Here is a 17,680-nt window from a genome sequence, read left to right on the forward strand (position 1 = left end):
TCATCATCACCACCACTGACATTAAATTAAGTACCTATCATGTGCCAGGCACTATACTGAATGCTTTATATTCATTATTTATTTATATCACTTCATCTTTTTAAAAAACACTTGTTTTTTGCCACAGAGTTGATTCCCATTCATAGTGACCCTATGTGACAGAGTAGAATTGCCCTATAGTGTTTCTTAGATTATAATCTTTATGGGAGCAGATTACCAGTTCTTCTCTCCCACAGAGTTGCTGGTGGGTTTGAACTGAAAACCTTTTTGTTAGCAGCTGAGCACTTAGCCATTGTGCTTCCAGGGGTGTAATCAGTATTGTTATGCTGATTTTGCAAAAAATGAAAGAGATGCAAAGGAAAACAAAGCAGTTTGATCAAAAATTAAAAAAATAAAAAAAAAAAAAACCTTTGCCATCAAGTTGATTTTGACTCATAGTGACCCTATAGGACAGAATAAAACTGCTCCCATAGAGTTTCCAAGGAGTCCCTGGTGGATTTAAACCTCTGACCTTTTGGCTAGCAGCCACTGCTCTTAACCTCTACACCACCAGGGTTTCTAAGATTAAAAAAAAAGATTAGGGAGTCAATAATTGGTGAAGCCAGCACTGCGAACCATGGAGTCTGACTCTAGAGTTCATGCTCTCAGAGTGACATTATTTAGCCTTGACAAGGGCAGTTACTTAACCAAGCCCTTCCTTCAGGAGGTTAAAAGAGATATCTCAATGGAGAGCTCTGCTTAGCCAACTCCAGGAAGGAAGCTCAGGAAAAGCCCAACCTTCCACTCCATAGAATTGGACAAGGTCAGACTTCAGGATTCTTTATTTTAATTCTTCAGGATATATTGGATTAGAGGCGGAGTAGTCCTTGATCCTACCCAAGGACAATAATTTCTTCCTGCCTCAAAAAGAATTTCACTTTAAAGAGCTAGCACCTATCAGGTCCTTACTGGATTATTTGCTGTTATTTCTCTTTCAGGATAGACAGGAAGAATGGATAGGTGATGAATAAAGAAAGGGATTTGAGGGTTTATTATTCAACCATTGCATGAGCACATTCTGCTCACTGAAGGGTAAGATGATCTGTTATAAACTGAAAGAAGATGAATAAAAAAGGGTCTTGAATCTCAACAGTATTAGAGATTACTTTTTGTTTTTGAGCTTGGGTGACAGAAGAATTAAAGCTTTGCTGAGAAATTAGGGAGAAGGGTGGGGAGGAGGGGGTTTTAAGAATAAGAAAATGAATTTATATTTCAAGTGTTATGCAGGAGGTATTTGCAAAATACCCAGGCACAGTTCTAGCAATCATTCAAAATATAACATACCTGGAATCCATGAGAAAATTCAAGTCTGCAAATGAAGATGTGTGTGTTGTTATTTGAAGAAAAAAGGAAATAATGTAAAGTGGTAGCAGTATATAAAATAATTGGAGAAAATCAAAGTGTTCTTTAAAGTCTAAAGTTAAGCTGAAAAAATTTTCAAGGGGTGTTTATAGTTGAATATTCCAGACAAAAAAAGTAATATTTGATGGGATGGAGTTCTGAAAAGTAGGAAGGGATAAATTCAATATTATTAGTGAGGACTTTTGGGTAAAATGGGAACATGAACAAACTATCTGCCTTACTTCACTATTCTATTCACACACACACACACAAAAGCCTTCTATATTTGGAAACCAGGGGTGAGTATTGTCTACAGGGCAAAAACCATGACTCTTGTGTTAGGTATTTTGGTAATGGTATAAAACAGAAGAAGAAAAAATTGAAGTAAGATCTCCCAACAAAAAACAAATAAACCAATAAAAAATAACCATGCTGGGCCCCAGCCTGTACATCATATTCAAATTGCAGGGCAAAAGCAAGTGCCCAGTTGCCCAGAGGAAAAATACATTTTCCTCTGAGGTAGGTGAAAAGTATCTATGTTCATGGATACTTTTGGAAGTCAGAGGATAGTTCTTTCTATTCTGTTTGTAGAAAGCATAGTTACTCTTTGGGTAGAATTGTGTCCCCCCAAAATATATCTTAGAATCCTAACCCTTATACCTGTGGATGTAATCCTGTTTGGAAGTAAGGTTTTCTTTGTTATGTTCATTAGATCATATTTGAGTAAGGGGCGTTCTAAATCTAATCACTTATGAGTTGTAATAACAACAGATTACACACACACATGCACACTTGCACACATGGAGGAAGACAGGTGCTATGCCAGGATCGTACACAAGCCAAAGGACCAAGGACTGCCCAGGATTACCTACAAGGCAACAACATGGCCTAGACCCTGATTTGGACTTTTAGCCTCCAGAACTGTGAGAAAATAAATGCCCTTTAAAGTCACTCACTTGAGGCATTTGTGTTACAACAGCACTAGGAAACTAAGATGATTACTTTCCAGATAGTTTACTTCTTAGACAGCTAAACATTTTCCCCTTTTGTTTTGCCTCGAAACAGAGATCAATCTTGCTGATAGTATCCTGCAGATTCATTTTTCCTGTTCCCTTGAAACAATGGTCCAAAATTATTGTTTTTCTACCTCATGCCATCCACCAAACATATGAAACTGAAGATTCCTAATTTGGGAAATGAGGAATAGTTAGCCATCCGGGGTATTGCTTTGACCTCCAATATTTCAACTCCATCAGTGAATATTCACTGAGGGGTGGTCATGGAAGTTCCTTGTTCTGGGTGATAATGAACAAAGCATGGTGTCTGACCATGAGACCTGGACAGTCTGGAAATACCAGATAGATCTTAAACTAGTCAAAATTACAATGTAAGTTTCAAACCAAGCTATAATTGCCTAGGAGGAGAGGTCACCTTGGTTCATAGATGAGTTTGTACTAGGCCTTCTAGCCACGATACGACTGGGGGCCTTTGAGCCTGTGGAAGTTTTGAAGCCTCAAGCCTTGTGTGGCCACAGAATGACTCAGCTTCATTTCTGGATGAAATCTTAGGTCAGTGGCTACCCCTGACTTTTGTACCAGGATCTAGGTTGCTTGGCAGGGTTAGCAACTCCAGCACCAGACCGTGTTGAAAGAGTTTCATCTTCTTTCATACCATGATCATGGACTCCTCCCGTCTTCATTCTCTCCCTTCTCATACATTTTCTGGCCCCAACTCAAGACTCACCAGCTTCTTCTGAAGGCTGCACTGCTGCTGTTTCTGTTGAATGCAGAACCTAAATGGACCCCTTCCAGGGCTCTGCAGGTTGATTTTATAGGTTCTGGGTCCACTCTACTTCTTCTCTTCCCACAGCTCACAGGAGCTAGTGCCCTTGTTAAGCACCTGAAGCCTGGAACCCTATGGTCCATTTCCCAGGAGGGTATATCACAAAAGGCTAAATTCAGCATTGAGAGTGGAGTGAGGGTGGGAGAGACCTAAGGCACTTGGGGAGTCTAAATAAAGGAAAAGAAACCCCAGGGAAAAGGTAAGGAAACAGTGGAGAGAGACCTCTCAGAAAAAGTTTCTTTGGATATACTTTTTGGAAAGGAATTGAATAATACCATCCTCAGCACTATAACTTTGTGCAGGGAGGTCACAGAGGAACATTTCCAGCAATCAAAGGAGCATGGACCATGGGTAAAAGAGAGGACAGAGCTCTTCTCTATGATCTCTTCTCATTCAGGTGAAAGCACCCGTTGTCTGGACCCAAGCAAATCCCTGGAGGTGACTCTGGTTGACCCACATGTTCTCATGTCCAAGATTTTGCCTTCATGGCTGTTCTTTGTTTAAACTCTGGTTTCTAAGTAAAGTCACCACCCTGAGTTGATATACAATAGGACCTAGGAAATACACTTTGCAGATCTCCAAATGCTTCTTAGGTTAGATTAGGAATAAAATAAAAAAAACTAAACCCATTACTGACAAGTCTATTGCAACTCATGGCAATCCCACGTGTTACAGAGCAGAACTAAGCTCTCTAGGGTTTTCTTGGCTGCAATCTTTACGAAAGCAGATCAACAGACATTTCTTCCATACTGCCACTGAGGGGTTCGAACCACCAACCTTTCTATTGGTAGCTGAGTGCAAACTATTTGCACCATCCAGGGACCTTAGGTTAGGAATAATCCAAGCCTATTGCCGTCGAGTTGATTCTGACTCATAGCAACCATATAAGACAAAGTAGAGCTGCCTCGTAGGGTTTCTAAGTCTATAAATCTTTACAGAAACATACAACCATCTTTCTTCCACAGAGCAACTGGTGGGTTCGAACTGCCAGCCTTCGGGTTGACAGCTGACTGGTTAAACACTGCACCATCAGGAATTCTAGTTTAGGAATACTCAGGCTAAATGTGGGGTCATCTGGGCTTTGGGCAGAGGAAGCTGAGAGATAGTACAGTAAGTGGGATCTGGCTCTAAGCCTCACACTTTGCTACCTGCAATGACCGGAAAATTAGACACCTGGGTAAAAATGCAGACTGAATATAATACCATTCCCTTCATGCACTGACTATTCTTCTGCCCTTACTTCTGTCTTGCTACTTAGAGGTTGTGGATGAAGCTGCAAGGACCTTGGCATCATCACAGAGGGCTGATAAACATGCTAAATGAAGAAAACTATCTCATGAGTGAATCATTGCTCAATAAAATCTGTGTTGTTAAGATTACAAAGTTTACACTAGAAAAAACATTCTTGCTCTCAAACCACCTTAAAAATGAGTAACCTCTCTCCACTCTCAGATCGTGGGGATATTTTGAAAGAGAAAATTGGAGGCTTGAGTTTGAACCCTTGCTCTGCAGTTTCCTGACTGCTCTTCCTTGGCCAATTTACATAAACTCTCAGAACCGTAATTTCTTCGTCTGTAACTTGGGAATAAAAACTTTCCAACATAGGATTGTTGCAAGGAGAGAATTACTTTTACTTTTTCGTTTAACAAGCATAATTTGCACCCTGTTATGTACAAGGCACTATGTTACATGTTAGGAATATAGTACATCAAAGAATGGTTTCTGCCATCCTAGAGAGAGAGACCAAAATTTAACATATGATCACAAAGCATTATACTAGTAATAATAATAATAATAATGATGATCTTCATTGAGTTTTTAATGTGTCTTATTATCACTGATTAAAACCTGTTCTTTCACTTAATCCTCGTAACAATCTAGTGAGGTACATATTCCTGAGAGTATCAGATGATAATTCACAATTCACTGATGAGGAATCAAAATATAGAGTTATTAAATTACTTGTCCAAGGTAGAAAAGGACTTTAATCCATGTGGTTTGACTCCAGAGGATGCTCCAGAGTCAGCCTGCTTCCCATACTGGCTCAGGGTAACTCAGCTCTCTTAACTATGTTGTTCTTGTTAGTTGCATTGAGTCGATTCCAACTCTTGGCAACTCCATGTGTTACAGAGTAGAACTGCTTCTTAGGGTTTTCTTGGCTGTAATCTTAATGGAAACGTTGTCAAGCCTTTTCTTCTGCAGTACCGCTGAATGGGTTCGAACCACCTATCTTTAGGTTACCAGTGGAGCACAAGCCGTTTTCGCCAGTAGGAACCTTCTCTCAACTATAGTTGATGTTTTAACAGATATAATTGAATAAAAAAAAAAATGTATATATATATATAAAAGAATTGTGCTTATCCTTATTTGTGATTTGTGAGGTAATGAAACTGAAATTTTGAGATTTTAAATTATTTTGCCAATTCATATACCTAAAGATAGCACAGCCAGGATATTAAACTTAACTTCCAAACTTAAAATCTAGGACTCTTTATGCTAAAAGTGAATGTCAGAAAGCTTCTTCTCAAGAACATTTTGGTACATTTAGTCTCGATCCCTTGATCAATCCACCACTCTCTGGAGACTAGGAAGAATGACACATGGTGATCATTATAGCATGTTTATTATCTTGGTGAGCTGCGCAATCCATTTTAACTAAGAAAAAAGATGTGGATGCAAGAAGAAAGTGAAGTTGATGGCACCAAACTAAACAGTATTGACCCCACAACAGGAAAAAGAAACAGAGAAATGCTGTAGTTGGTATTGACTGGCTGAGTAATCATAGTGTACAGAGAACAAAGAAAAGAAAGAAATATTTGAAATTATACCTAAGAAGATTCTTTAGGCCTGATTATTAGCACTTGGAAATGATAAGATACAAATAGATCAGAAACCTATTAGGTTTTTGAGGGGATTTATTGCCAAAGAAGCATAAGCTTGACTTTTAAAAAGTTTTCTATTAAGAAGCCACCCACTACGATTTCCCTTGAGTGTTAAAGATCCCCAGTTTTCTGAATGTAGAACTGCAGGTCCTCTTTCTTTCAAACATCAAGCAGAGGTTGAGAGTTAAGAATTCACTCCAGTAATGCTATTCCTGCTGATTCCCACAAGGGGAGAGTGTTGACTTGGCAGCGATGAAGAGTTTACTTATGCTCTCTGCAATAATGCCTTTGCTGTTCAGGATTCTTGGCTGTGCAGCCTTGATGTCCCACACTGGGTACCTGAGGTTACAGCTGTCATTGTTAACACACATATGCTTGGAATATACCCTGAAGTACAACAGAGTATCAGGAAGGCTATGTACCAAGAGGTTTACCAAATCCCACTTTGTACATTGAAAATGTAGTATTGTTCCCTCAACAAACTCACATCTTTGTTTTGAGCCCTGGCCACCAACATAGACACTCTTTTTCCTCCAGAGAACTTCATTCCAGGGAACTTTTTGCTCCTTTATGCATTGGGTCTTGATTAAGTCGGTTCTGGTCCTGAATTGCTGTGTTCAGTGGCAACAGATTTTCTTCTCAAATGGTTCTGTGTTCTTCACCCAAATTCCTCATACAAACATAACTAACCTGCAAACCATAGAGTGAAATGAGGGTCTGTAGGTAAGCCACTCCTCTCCCCCTCCTGTTCTTAATACACCCTCTCTCAGTACAATTAAAGTCATATTCTACTTGCAAAGAAACTGTTTACAGATTTTCTCAGTTAAAATAAACAGACAAAACATCTCTGTCTCACCAACTTAAAATGTCTTTAATTTATGCTACTTCATTTTATCCAACCAAGACAGTGTTGAAGGATTTCTACTGAAAGGATGTTTTTCACGCTATGGGAACTTCTCAGCAGAGTTGTGTCTGTCATTCTGGGTCTGATTCTTTGAGTTATCCTGCTGTCCTAGCAGCATGATCTGTGTGTGGATTCTCCTCAAAGCCTGCCATAGAGACATTATGTCAAGTTTCTTCATCTAGGTCAGGGCCAAGATGGCAGAGTAGTCAGACACTTCCTGTGGTCCCTCTTGCAAAAATGACCTGAAAAAAACAAGTGAATCAATTATATATGACAATCCAAGAGCCCTGAGCATCAAAGACAAAGTTGAGGAGTCAGACTGAGCAACAGTGGGAGAGAGAGACAGTTCAGAAGCAGTAAGGATTTGCCAGACCTGACCTGCCCAGCACCTGGCAGGCTGGATTGGCTGGCACCCGTGGGCTGAGGCAAGCAGTAGTGCTTGGGAAGCATTTTCCACATCAGGAGAAACTGAGTGGCTGAAAGTCTCCTCAAGCCTCCAGAACCAGGGAGAAGAGGCTCTGAATTGGCAAAAGATAAGTACAAACATCTAACAAACCGAGAGGATCAAACCAACCTTCTATCTCTCCCATTTACCTGCCCCTTCCATGCTGTGCTGTGGGTCCCAATCCAGCTTCGATTGCTACACCCCCTGGGCCAGAAGTAGGATGCATTGCATGCACTGAGCATTTTTTCTTCTGGCTTTAGAAAGGGAATAAATTAACAAGCAGGAAATATAATCTCCCAGCTGCCCTGAGCCAGAAACTCAGAGTAGGCACAGTCCCTTTGCCTAGGCACAGGCATAAGCAGTCCATGGACTTTGAATGCCTTTCACTGCTGCATAGACCTGTGTAGGCCCATTTAAAAGCATAGGCCCTTATTAGCACAGTACAACAGGGTAGATACCTGAAGCCTATTTTTGACTGCAACAGCTATAAAAGGGAGTGGCAGATTCCTGACATTTGACACCACCATTCCCATAAAGTAGGGTCCTCACCCTCATCAGGAGCCTGAGGATTGGTGGCTCTACCTACTCCACCTAGCTAACCACAACAAGGGTCCAAGAATAAGTGGTGCCTCCCAGTCGTTATAGCCAACAGCATTGGGTGCCCAAAGTCTGGGTGCAAAACCCATCCACCTATGCATTCTAGGGAACAGGAACATATCTTCCAAACAGACATGTAGGGGCAGGCATCAGTCCCCTGCCTTGCTCAGCAAATGACCCCCTACTGCAGCCAGATACCTGTGCCTACTCCAATCACCCCATCCATCTAGGACTGTAGGTGAGAATGTGCACAACATACTGGTGACCAACAACCTGGACACCTGAGCAGAACCCACACAAGAAAAGTAAACAGACTCCTAGGCTCATATACCTAGTAACAACTCTAACCACCTGGAGGCAGGATGTGAGAGCTTCAAAGATGCCAATAACCAGAGTAGCTCACATGACCAGCCTATTTGGGCACATCAAAACAAAACAAGAAGCTAGGGCATGGTAGGCAAACATAAAATAAGTAAATATAATAACTTATCCATGGCTCAGAGACAACAGTCAATATCAAATCACATAAAGGGGCAGAACATGATGGTTTTGGCAAGTGACAAAAACAAAGAACCAAGAAACCTCCTGGAGGAAGATAATTTCTTGGAATTACTGGAGGTAGAATTCAAAAGATTTATATACAGAGCTCTTCAAGAGATCAGGAAGGAGATCAGGCAAAATGCAGACCAAGCCAAGGAACACACAGGCAAAGCAACAGAGGAACTTAAGAAGGTCACAGAAGAGCATAATGACAAATTTAACAGGCTGCAAGAATCCTTAGAGAGACAGCAAATAGAAATCCAAAAGATTAACAATAAAATATCAGAATTAGACACTTTAGTAGAAAATCACAGCAGCAGAATTGAGTCGATGGAAGTCAGAATTAGTGAGATTGAAGATAAGGTACTTGACACTAATGTATTAAAGGAAAAAATCAGATAAAAGAATTTCAAAAAATGAAGAAACCCTAAGAATTATGTGGGACTCTATCAAGAGAAATAACCTATGAGTGACTGGAGTACCAGAATGGGGTGGAGGGGGGGATGACAGAAAATACAGAGAGAATTGTTGAGGCTTTGTTGGCAGAAAGCTTTCCTGATCTCATGAAAGATGAGAAGATATCTATTCAAGAAGTTCATTGAAACCTACACAGGGTAGATCCCAAAAGAAAGTCACCAAGACATATTACATTCAAACTTGACAAAACGAAAGATAAAGTGAGAATTTTAAAAGCTGCTAGGGATAAACAAAAAGTTGTCTACAAAGCAGAGTCAATAAGACTAAACTGTGACTACTCAGCAGAAACTATGCAGGCAAGAAGGCACTGGGATGACATATACAAGGCCTTAAAGGAAAAAAAATTGCTATCTAAGAATTATACATCCTGCAAAACTGTCTCTCAAATATGATGGCAAAATTAGGGCATTTGCAGATGAACATAAGTTTAGGGAATTTGTGAAAACCAAACCAAAATTACAAGAAACACTAAAGGGAGTCCTCTGGTTAGAAAATCAATAACATTAGGTAGGAACCCAAGACTAGACCACAAGACAGAACAACCAGGTATCAACCCAGATAGGGCTAAATCAAAGTTAAAACACTGAAAATCAGGAAACAGAGAAGTTACTATATAAAAGACGAGAACATTAAAACAAAAAAGAGGGACTCAATAATGTAGTCATAGAACTTTCATATGAAGAAGAAGTCAAGGTGATATGAAGAAATAAAAGGTTGGTTTAAGCTTAGAGAAATAGAGGTAAATATTAAGGTAACCACAAAGGAAATTAACAATCCTATACATCAAAACAAAAAACAAGAAAAACATAAAGACTCATCAAATACAAAATTAACAACAACAAAAAAGTTGAAAAGAAAATACATAAAGAAAAATGACTCAACATAGAAAATTAAGCAGAACAAAGAAACTGTCAACACAAAAAATACATCAAAATGACAGCACTAAACTCAAACCTATCAATAATTACCCTGAATGTAAATGGACTAAATGCGCCAATAAAGAGACAGAGAGTGGCAGAATGGATAAAAAATCACAATCTGTCTATATGCTGCCTACAAGAAACACACGTTCGACTCAAAGACATAAACAAACTAAAACTCAAAGGATGGAAAAACATATATCAAGCAAACAACAAACAAAAAAGAACAGGAGTAGCAATATTAATCTCTGACAAAATAGACTTAAAAGCAAAATCCACCACAAAGGATAAAGTAGGACGCTATATAATGATTAAAGGGTCAGTCAATACACCAGGAGGAAAGAGCTATAATAAATATTTACGCACCCAACAACAGGGCTCCAAAATACATAAAACAAACTCTAACAGCATTGAAAAGAGACATAGCTCCACAATAATAGCAGGAGACTTCAACACACCACTTTCAGTGAAGGACAGAACATCCAGAAAGAAGCTCAATAAAGACACAGAAGATCTAAATACCACACTCAACCAACTTGATCTCATAGACAGAGCTCTCCACCTAACAGCAGCCAAGTATACATTTTTTTCTGAATATTCTCCAGAATAGACCACATATTAGGCCACAAAGCAAGCCTTAACAGAATCTAAAACATTGAAATATTAAAGCATCTTTTCTGACCATAAAGCCATAAAAGTAGAAACCAATAACAGAAAAAGCAAGGAATTTTCTTCATCTACCTACACTGGGCTTGACAATTTGATGAAAAAGCTCTTTCCTGAGAACCAAGAGCAGAAAACCAGTCTTAAGTACACAACTTGTGTGTTCCTTGTATATAAGCCTCTACTATTACTCAGGGAGCTCTGGTGGTACAGTGGATAAGAACTCGACTGCTAACCAAATGGTCGGCAGTTCAAATCCACCAGTCACTCCTTAAAAACCTTGTGGGGCAATTCTACTCTGTCCTATAGGTTCAGTATGAGTTGGAATCAACAGCAAGGGGCTTCTTTTTTTGTGTGTGTGTGCTTACTATTACTCAGGGGGTAGTGGTGGTTTAGTAGTGGAATTCTCTCCTTCCATGCAGAAGATCCAGGTTCAATCCCCAGCCAATGCACCTCCTGTGTAGCCACGACCTACCCGTCAGTGGAGGCTTGCGTGTTGCTATGATGCTGGGCAGGTTTCAGCAGAGCTTCCAGACTAAGAAGAAAGGCCTGGCAATCTACTTTTGAAAATTCAGCCACTGAAAACCCATGGATCACAACAGTCCAATTCCACTATGCATGGGATCACTACATGTCAAGAGCTGACTCAACCACAGCTGACAACAATGACTACTATTCAACTATAGATTTACATAGACACAGTGTGTCACCTCCACTCAGCCACCTCAGTACCATAAAAATAAATAAATAAATGAATAAGGGAATATTTCCTGAGTACCGCAATGTGCCAAAAGTTGTGCTAGTCCCTGTGAGGGATGACCAGTGGTGTGTAGGTTCCTGCATCCTTTAAACCTCCCTAAGTTAGTAGTGACTATCCCCATCTATTTCCAGTCCAAACGTCTCACAATTGTGTTGGTCATCACACATTGATCTAGAGAATCCCAGGTCAGGAATTAAGATCTGAATGTTGCCCAGCTAACAGAAACTATTCTTTTAGTCCCTTCTAGGTTTGAATTCCAGAGGGTCCCTGGGTGAAAGCATAGCAGGGGCAGAGACAGAAAGCATTCCTGGAAAGAACAAAAGAGTGGACAAATGTTTGAAAATACCACCTGGCTACAGGTGTAATTTTACCCCCATTGCATTTTATCCTTTCTGTTAAAGTTTAAAAAAAAAAAAAAAAAAACTCATTTTTATAAAGAATCATCAGCAGAAGGCACTTATGAATTAAACATATTATACACAGATACTGATATACTGAAAATGTTCAAAACATATTAGCTTTTATTTTCATTTTTACTACTATCATTATTATCAGTACATGAGGACACTGAGATTGTTAGTCTCATTTTAGGGATTTTAGTCTCAAGTTGGCCCATACGTCCTCAGAGGACAGTGGTTTAAAAAAAAAATTTTTTTTTTTTTTTTTTTGGTGGTGAATGAAATTTTCCAGCAACCATTAGATGGAGAGAAGCCCTATTAGAGAATACCCTTCTAACAATTACAAATATTAGGTCACAACGGCAAAGTGCTGTGTGTGTGGCTTTGGAAGAACTCTGCCCCTGGATTCCACGTCGGCATTGGGTTACAGTTACTCTATCTAGTTCCTATGGTGTGGGCAAGTCTGTCTCTATTCCTGCTGCTCGCTTAATGCCAAATTCTTCTATAGCTCTGAATGCTGCCCGTATAATATTGTGCCATGTCTCTCTGCCCACCTACACTGGGGCACTTTTTTCTGTGATCTGTTCCCGGGGAGCTAGTGTGCGGTGCAGATGCTATTGCAGCTGTCCCTTGTATAGTCATACTTCGAGACATAGAACCGTTGGATCTGGGCCCTTCATTAATGCTTATCTGTCAGCCGCAAACCCACCTATCTCTACTCTCTTTTATGATACTGGGGCTAGGACTTTGGGACTCTTCTATGTCAGCTGGCTCCCTCTCAGTTTCCACCTAAAAATAGCACCAGAGGGAAACTAGAAAGTTGAAGCATGAGAGAAGGCATTTGCTCTTTAGTGTCTGTTCCTGTCTTATCAGTATTATTTATCTTTGCAGTGGAGTTAACTCCAGTCTCCACGATGTTTGGTTGGTGGGTTGGTTGGTTAGTTGTTTGGCTTGGGCTTTGGTTTTGGTTTTGGAACTCCCAGAACCAGCCTCACTGAACCACCAAAGGGCAACCAGCACCAGCAGGGTAATGGCCCATCCTCAGATGTTTTAGTCCCAGCTCTGAGGGGCACTTCCTCTGAGCTTCTGTGGCACCAATACCAGATAAGGGCAGCACCCCCTTCTCAGACATCTGAGCCCATATTCCATCTGAGCCTGTAGATTCAGCCTTAAGAGTGGAAGGTTCTTCCTGCAGGTACTATCTCTGTGTGTTACCTCAATGTCCCCTTTGTGGTTTTCAAGTCATCAACCCCATTTAAACAATTGCTTATATTAAATTCTCTAAAAATAACAGGTGTGTGCGTGTATGTGTGTGTTTTCTCCTGACTAAACCCACTGCCATCCAGAAACTTGACACTATGTTATGTCTTCCCACCTTCAACTAGAGTTCTTAAGCACAGTCACCAGATCAAATAAGACTTGGTTTTAAGTTCACTGCATGTGTAGTTTAAACATATGTGGAAAGTAGCCAACCCACTGTCCTAGTCAGTTTTCCTCTTTCCTGTCTTATTAGTTCCCTCCCAACACCCCCCTCTCTATCTGTATCCTCATTACCAAGACTTCCCTGAAGGTTGTGAGGCTATGAAAGATAGACTAGAAAGCTGGCATTGTTTATATTATTATGAATGCTCTTTTCTGAAGTCCTGCAGATTTTTTGTCAGACACGACTCTGCCTTCTCTGAAAACTCCATGGCCCTCAAGGAAAAAGATACAAGAAGGAGATACGTATGGATACCAAGGATAAAACACAGGCCAAAGGAGAGTGGGATAGAGGTCTGGTCTCCAGCTTCAATAGTACTCAAACTGGTATTTCGGTGGGTAGAAAGAACTTAGGCTCTAGAGCCTAGATTTTAATTTCTACTCTATTGTTTCCCAGATATGTGATCTTTGGCAGTTTCCCCCCTTTAATTAAAAGCATCTGTTTTCTAGTATGTAAACATGAGTAATAATTCCTGCAGGGATGTTGTGAGAATCAAAGTGCTTAAATATAATTGTATACATTTTATGTATATAATTGTGTAGGTTCAATGCAGATACTCAAGAAATATGAAATTTCCTTCTCCTGCCTACCTCCACCTGAACCAGGCAAAAGGAGTAAAGAAAGGAACCAGGGTTGGTTATGAACTGAGCCCCAGTGTATTTAAAAATGGTCACTCCCCATGCTGTTCTCTGCCTCGCTGCCTAGGCAAAAATCATTGATGAGGAAAGAGAAGGAATTAGTTAGCTGCTTTACATATTCACATCCCTCTCTGCAACAATTTCTGAATTCCTTGCTTTATCTCTTTGGTCCAAATCCCATATACAATAGGATTCAAGGCAGGGGGAATGAGATGATGAAGGATATTGAGGAGGATAAGGATGTCCATAGGAATCCTTTTTTCTGGCCACATTTGTCAGCACCACGACCAGCAGGATGGTGCTGAAGAACAGGATGAGAATGAAGTGGGAGCTGCACGTGCTCAGAGCCTTGACTGCAGCCCCCTCAGTCTTGAATCTAAGGATGGCTCTTATAATGATGGTGTAAGAGAGGAATATAAGGATGAAGTCAGAGCCCAGAAAGGTCCAACAAACCACAAATTGGTAGATTCTGTTAAGGGTGAAATTGTCACAGGGAAGTCTAGACACAGACAGGTTGGCACAGATGCAGTTCTCAACGACATTTTTCCCACAGTAATGGAGTCGGGCAATGAGGTTAGGAATAGGTGCAGCGAGGGCAGCATTTCATGCCACAGTGAAGACACTAGCCTTGGCCACAAATTGGTCAGTAACAATGGATGGGTATCTCAGTGGGTGGCAGATGGCCACATAGCGATCATAACCCATGACCATAAATGTGCAAGACTCCATGAGGAGGAAACTGTTCATGATGAACATCGGGAGGAAGCAGGCAGAGAAGCTGATAGACCTGAGTCAAACCAGAAGATGGCCAGGACCTTAGGGATGACAGTGAGGCAGAGCACGATGTCCAGCAGGGAGTACGTGGGCTGGTACAGAGAAGCTTCCAGCCAGACGGTGATCAGGAGTATGGCATTGGACTCCATGGCCACAAGGAAGAGGAGGCTGAGAGGCAGGGACAGCCAGTGTTGCCCACCCTGGTAGTTAGGGAGCAGATGAGGAGGAATTCAGAGATCAGAGCAGCAAAATAGTTGCTGGGTGATTCCATGGGATGAATCTTGAACTGAGAGGGCTTCTCTTGACCATTTGCAAGGGTATATAAAAGAAAAAATATTATAACTGCTTCAAAAGTATCTCTTTCTCTTACTCTCCAGCTAGATAATGTTAAATAGGAGACCTTTCCTAAATAAGGCAAATTTCAGTCAATGTCCTAAAGCTAGAGTGGTGGGACTTGACCAATAATGCTATCATCCACAGAAAGAAAAATTAATCAGTGTAAAAACTATAAAGATTTGAAAAGAGGATAATGATAGGACGTAAACTCAAAATACATTAAAATATATTTAAAACTTTCAACAAATTAGGTTAGCATGGTAGCAGCAAAAGAAAAATCCTAATAGTATCAAAGAGATAGGACAAGAACACACTGTAATTTTTGCAATAACCTAGTATATGAAGAAAAAAAAAACCCATGGCTCTCAAGTAGATTCCAACTCATGATGACCCTATAGGGCAAAGAAGAGTTGCCCCACAGGGTTTCCAAGGCTGTAAATATTTATGGGAACAGACTGCGACATCTGTCACATGGGGTGGCTGATGGGTCAGGGGCCTTTGGTAGCAGCTGAGCACTTAAACACTGTGCCACCAGAGCTGTATTATATGATAAAGGAGGCAGTATACCTACGGTGGATAAGAAGTTTCTTTAATAGGTGTTTTTAGACAATTGTTTCATGTTCTGGTGGAGAACATGGAGAGATCTTTGATTATGCCCCCACTTCCTATCATACACCAATATAATTTGAGATGAATAATCTTGTTACATCTTTTTCTCAAGTTTATGGTATACTAGGAGAAAATAGAATGTAAAATTGATTAGATCAGGCTTTTCATAAAAACCCAGTTTTATATGAATATAATTATTCATTTTTCAAGTCCTGTACCAGAGCAACCCAGTACTCCAGGAGTAAGCATAACAGAAGAGAAAAAGCTGCTTTTAGTATAAATTTTTGATCATCAACATTAAATTGCCTCTCCCTATTGCCTGTCCATCCCACAAAGCTTTCCTGATCAACCTTCTTCTCTTGCCAAGCCCCTTTTCAAAACTCCTTCATTTTTTTCACATCTCAAACTCTACTTCCTCTCTCAAAAGGTGACATCAAGTCCTATCTCACAGAGAAAAATAGAAAGCATCAGTGAGATTTTCTTCAACTTCCCAAGATAAAACCTACAAATCTTTTCCTTGTTTCCTTCCATTAAAATAGAGAATCTGCCCATCTCGAAATGTCAGATCTTCCAACTCTATGTTGGATTCTGTCCTTCCTAGCCTTGGACTTACAGTACCAATTATCCAGTCTAGTTCCTGAATTTTGAACCATATTTTCTTCTTTACTGAATCTGCCCTATCTTTCAAACATTCTCAAGTATCTTTTATTCAAGTGAAGGAGAGAGATGGAGAAGAAAAAAAAAACTCAGAAGGCTTTTTCTAGCCCTTCAGTTCTTCTCCCAAGCATTATCGTGCTGTTTCCATTTCCTCACTTCAAATACAGTCCACAAATCTTTTCAGTTTAGCTTCCATCTCCATTAGCCCTTTCATTACTATACTTTTTCTCCTTAATTTTTCTTTTTCTTTCTCTTTTTTTTGATGGTAAGTGTTTTCAGTATTGGAATGCATACTTATTAATGCACTGTGTTTAAATTTTTGGTTGGTAACATAGATTTTGAGAAATATGATACAAGCCACCAATGAGACAAACGGTACAAGCCACCAATGAGGCAAACGGCACTGTGGCACCACCGATCTGAGACCTCAATAGATAATTTATTAAGGGAACCTTTCCATTAGGTTACATGGTAACCTCTTGTTTTCCAAATATAACACAGAAAAAACAAAACAAATCAATTAGGGGTCCCTAACTATCACACAAGAAAGCCATAATTATGCTTGCAAGCCCTATCTCACAGAAATGAAAGACAAAACTAACACATCCAGGAAGCATCAACTAATAGAATGTTCAACCTACTCAACAGTGAGGTTCCAACTCCAATCTCCTGAGCTTCACACTTTTCAAAAGGGACCCACCACTAAATGCATAAGAACTGGAATAACACCTTTCCTCTGAGGTCCAGAAGCATAAAAAGTGGCTGGTATACTGTTAATCCAATAGTAATGAAAGAGTTAGTTCCAGAAAATGGCTCTCAAAAAAATCACCTATGGCCCCCCTGTTGCTGAATCTTGTTGAAATAATTGACCAAATCCTCCTCCTTGAAATACTCTCTTTGGTTTAATTTTGTATCATAATTTTCTGGTTTACTTCATACCTCCTGGTCTTTCCTCATTTTTTCTTACATGTTCATCATCCTTTGCCTTGGTGGTGCAGTGGCTAAGCGTCCACCATTCGAGTCCAACAGCCACTCCTTGGAAACTTTATGGGGCAGCTCTGCTCTATCTTATAGGTTCGCTATGAATTGAAATCGACAGCAATGGGTTTTAATGGCCTACCTTGACATCAGTTTCAAAGTTAAGCCGTAAATCTTCGTTGCTTTTCTTCTCTCCTCTGCTCTACTCCTACCCTCTTTCTTTCACCTCTTTTTTTCTTCTCCATATCCTCAGGTAATTATCATCTCTATGCAATGATTACTAAATTATACCCCTGAGCTAGCCCTTTCCAATGGCCTACTTGACATAACAAATTGGGTCTCTCAAAGAAATCCAAAATTCAAAAAGTCCAAAATTAACTCAATTTTTCAGCCAAACCTG

The 17,680-nt window shown here is 40.1% G+C and overlaps 1 pseudogene; it reads right to left on the reverse strand.

Annotated features, from left to right (window-relative positions):
• Positions 1-12,655: 12,655 nt before the first annotated feature.
• Positions 12,656-17,259, reverse strand: LOC135232166 (olfactory receptor 56A1-like; annotated as a pseudogene).
• Between the last annotated feature and the right edge of the window lie 421 nt (positions 17,260-17,680).

Source organism: Loxodonta africana, chromosome 7 (genome assembly GCF_030014295.1).
Source record: "Loxodonta africana isolate mLoxAfr1 chromosome 7, mLoxAfr1.hap2, whole genome shotgun sequence".
In the NCBI taxonomy this organism is placed as follows: Eukaryota; Metazoa; Chordata; class Mammalia; order Proboscidea; family Elephantidae; genus Loxodonta; species Loxodonta africana.